Source organism: Xiphophorus hellerii, chromosome 3, assembly GCF_003331165.1.
Source record: "Xiphophorus hellerii strain 12219 chromosome 3, Xiphophorus_hellerii-4.1, whole genome shotgun sequence".
Lineage (NCBI taxonomy): Eukaryota > Metazoa > Chordata > Actinopteri > Cyprinodontiformes > Poeciliidae > Xiphophorus > Xiphophorus hellerii.
In genome coordinates this window covers 9,517,011-9,523,713 of record NC_045674.1, presented here as the reverse complement: position 1 = coordinate 9,523,713, position 6,703 = coordinate 9,517,011, and the positions used below count along the sequence as shown (strand labels likewise).

The window sequence follows — 6,703 nt, the reverse complement described above, 5'->3', positions numbered from 1 at the left end:
CAGGGCCTTCCAAACTCTAAGATGTGGAGTCCATTGCCAAAGATAAATCATCAAAAACAAACATGTAAAAAGCTGGACAACAATTTAAGAAAAAGGATTTTATTGCTGAAATACCATCCATCCATATAGAGAGGTCGCCAGGGGTGCTGGTGCCTGTCTCCAGTGGTCACTGAAATACCAATAAAGATAACATAAATTTTTCCAATGCCTACAAAGAAGGGTCTAAATAAATATTGACATGCCATTTTTAAAATAAAATGTTAATAAATAAATTTTTATTCTTTCAAACTGATCCATTTTTTAACCAAGTTTTATATTTTGAGATGAGTCCTTTCCTGTTAGGATCAAACCTCTCAGTCAACTGAAAATATTTTTAGTCACTACTTCCTGCATACAAGAATGTTGCTTATTTGCTAAAGAGGAAAGTGAGATACTTTTAACACGGGCTTAAACTCTGAACGACACAAAGGGCCCTGAAGTACTCTACCCTCCTGCCTGGAGTTCTCTGTCTGCTCTTGTTTGAAGTCGCAGAGGCTGGGAGGGGAGGGAGGAATGTATTTTGGGAGGCGGGATCTTGTGACTCACAAGCAACTTCCTCAGTAGTAGGACAAAAGTAGCCGGCAAGCCACATCCATCTTCGCCACAGAGGTTTGACTGCAGTTAGAAGAAGCGTAGAAAGTTTTCCAGCTGGAAGAGTGAAGCTCCTGACCCGTCAAAGGAGCAAACTGATCTGAGATCAGATCCTGACAGCAGCAGACTTACCGCAGACACTTTGGGAAGGCGAGTCCAGACTTCACACATTACTCCTGGTAAGGCTTCTATCAACTTTTTCCTCCCTGTTTCTTTCTTAGTTTGATCTATCCATGAATTTGCCAGTTTCCTTTTGGAAATTTTCTTTAATCCATACCCAACCTACTTCCGATTTAATTTTTTTATGGAAAAAGTTGCAATCATAGTGACCACAGTTGATGTGTAAAAAAGGTGTTAAAATGAATCAATGAAATATAGTACCAAGCTGTAATTTTTCAGCCATAATTGTTGTCTGTGCTTAAGGTAACTGCAAAAAAACCCTCTTAGAGCATAAATGATTAAAACTCTGTAAATAGAATCAACAGTTTCCATAGCTTTGTTATCTCAGAGAGATTGCATAGATAAAATTGCTTGAACAGGTGGTAGACATGTCAGTGTTATTTGTTTGATAATTGTGACTCTGGTACCTTTGGATATAAATAATTCATTGCTTTCATTTAGAAAGTTTAATCTTTAGTGCTTTTCTGCACATATTGATGTTGACCATGTTTATTCCTTTTTAATTGTACACAGTTTTAAAAAATAGGCTGAAAGTTCAAACAAATAAGGATTTAAGCTGCGGAAGATATTTCTAAACCAACTCTCACTTCTCATTTCACCTCTGGTTATATCCCCTCTACATTTCCACTAAATTAAGAGTAGCAATAACTTTGCCTTGTTGGAGAAACTATTGGCTTGCATTATCAAATGAAATGTCTATGGGGGAATTATGGAGCAACTGTTAAAGCTCCCATATGAATGGTGTGTGAAAACCTCAGAGAGCAAAGTCCCTCAGGCTCAACGTGTCTGCTCTCCAGCAGGAGGAAGTGGAGTATGGCAATGTGAGTCTGCAAAGGGTGTGTCTGTGCTGCAGCGTCTGTGGAGCTGTGTTGGCAGTACATCAATACTGTGTAGCTCTTAGTGTTGTCATCATCGTGACGACTGTTTTTGCGCACTTGTTGCTTCATGGAGGCGTGCAGTTGGCATGGTGGGAGAGCAAAGTGTTGGGACTTGTCAATGGTGGAACAATACCAGGATGGAGAAGCTGCTTTATTTATCAGTTTCCACAGAAGGCTTCCGTATTTTGTACTGGATTTATTGGAAGAACATTAATGAACTTGTGATGAACAAAAGGTTCAGGGCGCATTTAAGACTCTGCATTGACTCTGTTCATTTAGTGGCAAAGTCTTAAAAACGTAAAGCTGGATTGAATATTTTTCAGCGGAGGCTCTGTGAGGTTACTATTTGTAACAGTTTCCCTATCTGTTGTAGACCGGTGTCGTATTGAAGTGAGATTGTAGAAAAGTCAAGAATACCTCAGAATAAGTTAAGGGTCACAGCTAATCGGACAGACCCCTATTTTTGGTGACTTTAGCATGAAATAACATTTTACAATACTACATTAGTATATATTAAATGTGTATCCTTTTATAGGAGGTTGTTTGTAAGAGGTTTTTTTTGTCTTTTTCTTAGTTGAGAATCATCCACGTTACTACCTGTATGTGACATTGTTTGGTAATGCCTGTTGTAAAATGATCAGCTGAGACTTGCCAGTCTGCTCAATGTCTGCCAAGAATAAAGTCAAATTTGTATTTTATTGCTGACTGCCATTTGTTTACTGTAGTTCGGTTTGGAAATTATTCTTGCTGCTTTTTAATCAGCTGATCAGACAACTTGATGTAGTTACTTGAAAGTAATTTTGCATTGTAATAGTTTGGTAAAGAAGATCCTATAAGATTTGTCTGACTAGCTCTTATAGTGACTCTACTGCTCTGAGAATATCTTCATTATTCAACAAACTCACAGCAATATCACATCTCTCTGCTACAAGTAAGGAGATAATTACTGATAATTATTCTACATAAACTAACTTTAAAAAGTCTGAACTCATCCTTTAAGCATTAAAAAAGGGTAGCCTTTTCTGGGTCATTAAAATCCATTGGTATTGCTAATTGTGATGTTAACTTAAAAAGTAAGTCAATGGGTAATGCCTGGTTTTAATGTTTCTCAAATTGCTAACTGTGTTTTGCTAAATCTCTGCTTAGTGTAAAATGATCAAGTTCACATTTGTTCACAGTCTATTTTAAAACTTGAATTAGAAAACATCAATGGTATTAAGAGTCATTATAAAGTGTACAAAACCCTATGGTACCGTGTGAGTAGTTAGCCATCTTTTTCCTCATTTAATTCATTGTTTCTCATTCTGGTGGTATCTCAGTGTCCTTTCTGTTCTTGAGGTCAGACTAACAAACACCAAAGCAAAACTCCTTTAAGCATCTTTATTGTTTTGCTGCAAAATTTATACCCTGCAGGAATTTGGTCTCTGAGGAACCCCACTGTGCTCTCATGGCTGGCAGGTTATTTTTACACAACATTTTTGTCACAGTAACAAGCTTAAATAATGCTCTACTAGCAAAAAAGCCAGCCATTCAGTCCCATTTAGCATCTGGGAAGTTTGCCTTGACAGAATCCACGGGCTGTATAATGTATTTGTTTGCCTTTTTTCCTCTTCCTCTCCCTCTCCGTCTCACTGACCGTGGTTACATTCTTCAGAGGGCTCAGTGTTTTCCAAAGGTTAGCCCCCGCATGGTGACTGGACCCCCGCCAGTTCCAAACTGCAGTGGGACTGCAGCTTAAACAACCTGGACTGGTTGTGGCTGGTTTTATGTGTTGGCACCGTTTGAAAACAGGCCAACAATAATGACGGAGGAATCAGCGGTCAAGTGTTTGCAGGTGCTTTGGGAACAGAGTTTAGATTTGTGTTGGACTTTCTCCCTTTTGACATTGTGAAGTTGACCGTTTCTAAGTGGTGTTTCTGAGGGCATTGCGTACAGTTGTTTTTTGGCTAATTACTCAGTGGCACTTAATCCCAAAGATTTTGAAAAGCTTTCGACTCAGAATAGGGTGGTGCTTGAAATTGATTGTTACACAGCTAGTGCAGGCATATGTCATCAAATTCACAAGACAGGAGTCTCCCTGATCAGCATTTCCTTCATCACTGTCAGTGTTCAACACATTATTTCTATAAATCAACAGAGCATTTAAATGAAATTCAAGCTTAGCACCTCTGACAGATCAGTAAAATCATTGCAATACACAGGCATAAGTTTCTGTTGTAGCTTGTTATAGTAAGCTAGTTCCCTCCTCTGTAGGATGTGGGGGCACGTGGCTGGATGGAATAGCATGTCTACATTCCCTGAAAGGGGGGAAGTGACCTCAGATTTCCTGTGTGGAGATCGCCAGGTGCAGCAATATCGTGGGGGTCCGGAGACTTCCTCCATGGATGCTTCTGTTGGTAAACGTCTGAAACTTGATCCCTTAAGTCAGGGCCCCTGTGGGAGGTGTTGCCCCCCCTCCCTCTTCACAGTCCAGTCATCTCGCCTCACTTGCTAATCTGTCTTCTCCACAGTGCTCAGTCAGTGCCAGATTTCAGAGAAAAAGAGAACATAAACTTGATATAGTCTGCTAAATAGTGTGAATAGGAACCGGCTCCCCTGCTAATGGGGGTAATTACATTTCTCTAGGGATACAATTACAGGTCCATACCTAGTACTTACCTGCTACACTCAAAGGAAATTCTGTTTTTGAGGAAATACCAAATTGTGAGGCCGAATTTCAGATGCCTTGTAACTACATGGTTTAATGCAGACTAATTACATGCCATGAAAGAATTGGGGCTGGTATACCTCACTTGACCCCTCACTACTTGATATTTATTATATTTCATACACCATGAAGTGATGGAACATGTCCCTTCTGAAACATTGCTCATGTAACAGATGTTGTCCGGGTGCAGAAATGCTGTAGATTCACAGCTGCATCATCACATTTTGCTTTGTGTTGAGGAAACATGACTCAGGCCTGACTGTTCTTCTGCACCCTTGCCTAAAGGGAGGAGGGCAGGGCTGTGCAACAGAAGTCCATGGCATCCACACAAATTAACAAGACCTGACTAAAGGAATGTTATGCAAACTTGCAGCAGTTAACTGTCTCCTTCATCCAAACCTGGCTTGTTTTGTTTATTGGAACGAGAACCCAGAAGAACCTGTCTGGATGTACGTAAAACTCGGTTCACCTCTGCCTCGGGTAAACAAAATGTGTGCTGAAAGTGTGGAAATCGCTTTAGGATTGTGTTGATGTCACAACTTGCTTAGCATTCTGGCACCAGTATAAGATTGTATCCTGGGAAAATAGTTTGCTTCTACAGAGGGCATAAATGGTAGATGTTTTTTTTTTGTTTTTTTTTAAACACAGAAAGAGACAAATCATCGCCGTTTTATACAACTTATCACGCAGTTTGTATTCCAGATCATAAACCTAATGGTTACACTGTGATGTCCAAATCACTGTAAATGGAAAATGGAGTTACCTAAGATGTGCATAAAAGAAGTAAAAAATAATTATTCCACTCTGATTTTTTGTCTTCTGAGAATGATGAGAAAGTTAAAAATGACAAGCCCTGCATTTTATGATGTACTGCCACTTTTCTACGTGGGATAAAATAAAAAACTTTTCTTGAATCACGTTTCTATTAGAGGGGTCTCTGCTGCCCTGGCCTGTAATTATCAAAGCTTCTGTCCAGAGTATCCCACTATTAAATTGCTGTGTGCTTTACTTTTTGCTAGCTTAGTACATAATTTAATGCTGAACTGGGAGTAGACTTGGGCCTGTTATCAGTATCAAAGTCGTAGTTTTAGTTGTGAAACTTTAAAACCGTGGTGGAATAGAAGCCAAAAGATTGACTCATCACTCTTATTCACAGTTCTAAACTAAAGTTGGCAAAGAAACCGCAGGATGTCTGTTAAGCAACCCAATGGATTAACCAGCTGATATCATCTTACTATTCTTGTGGTAATCTATAATGGGTCAAGTGGTTTTCTGAATTTTTAAGATATTACTAAATAAGATTTAAAATGTAAAACTTTCACCACAATTTTTACTGTCTCTGGAATTTCAAGAAATGGCTCCATACATTGACATGGAATGTTAATGTATGGAGTTGGGTTCAAAGTTTCCAACACACTTGGACACATTAATTTCTATGAAAAAAATAAAATAAAAATAAAAACTTTAGCCAAAGAAGCAATATGTCTTGCTGTGAAGTTCTTGTTGTGCTTTGACTTGCAGTTCTCACTTTTCTGTGTCTTAGCTTAGCTTAGTGGGAAATATCAGCACCACAGTTGTTCAGCCAGCCTAAGGTTCATACTGTTGCATGGAGGTAGCAGCTGGCTCATCAGGTCATTGGACGTTTTTGTGCTTTCTCTCTTTGGATCATCTCAAACTGGGTAGGAAGATAAAACAATTATTGTAGAAAGACACTGAGTGTTGTGGAGAAAAACAAAACTTGGTGCTGAAAAGTATAATGCCGGAAAATATTTATTGCAACTGAAAAAAAAAAAAAATTAATAAAATTTAGAGGGCATAAAATTCTTGTGGTTGTCTGTTTCTCTTACTTTCCCTTCCATGTCAAAGCAAGCTTTCAGCTTGATTAGGAACAGTCAACATTTGAGTGGAAGATGTAACAATCTGATCATCCAACTAGATGGAGACTTTGCTCTATATACCCCATAAAAAAATCTATTCTATTATTTTTTTCTGCCACATAATTTTAACCAGAGAGAGTTCATATTTCTTTTGTACAGTTTTTTTCTTTTATTTCATCCTATTAGTAATTTTTTTGATTTTGTAGGAAGTCATCTTAAGCATTTTTTTTTCATTGTTGAAATTATATTAACCTGCATATGACAAATAAACCAATCTGAATATGGAATGTAAAAAATCATTACAGATTTGCACAATCAAGCTTTCCAATCATACACAATTTGAGTTGAAGATGAACATTTGAAACATGAGAATTCACTTTAACACTTGATTTGGTATTTAGAGTTTTTAGGATAACACTTTAAGATTAACA

The 6,703-nt window shown here is 38.2% G+C and overlaps 1 protein-coding gene across 2 annotated transcripts in view; it reads left to right on the top strand.

The window, feature by feature from the left end:
* Positions 1 to 601: 601 nt before the first annotated feature.
* Positions 602 to 6,703, top strand: part of fhl3a (four and a half LIM domains 3a) — a 33,223-nt gene continuing 27,121 nt past the window's right edge. The window contains exon 1 of one of the 2 annotated variants that reach the window (XM_032558513.1): positions 602 to 809. The gene's annotated coding sequence lies outside the window, so the exon portion shown is untranslated. The remainder of the gene's footprint in view (positions 810 to 6,703) is intronic. The other variant, XM_032558514.1, reaches the window with a different exon arrangement.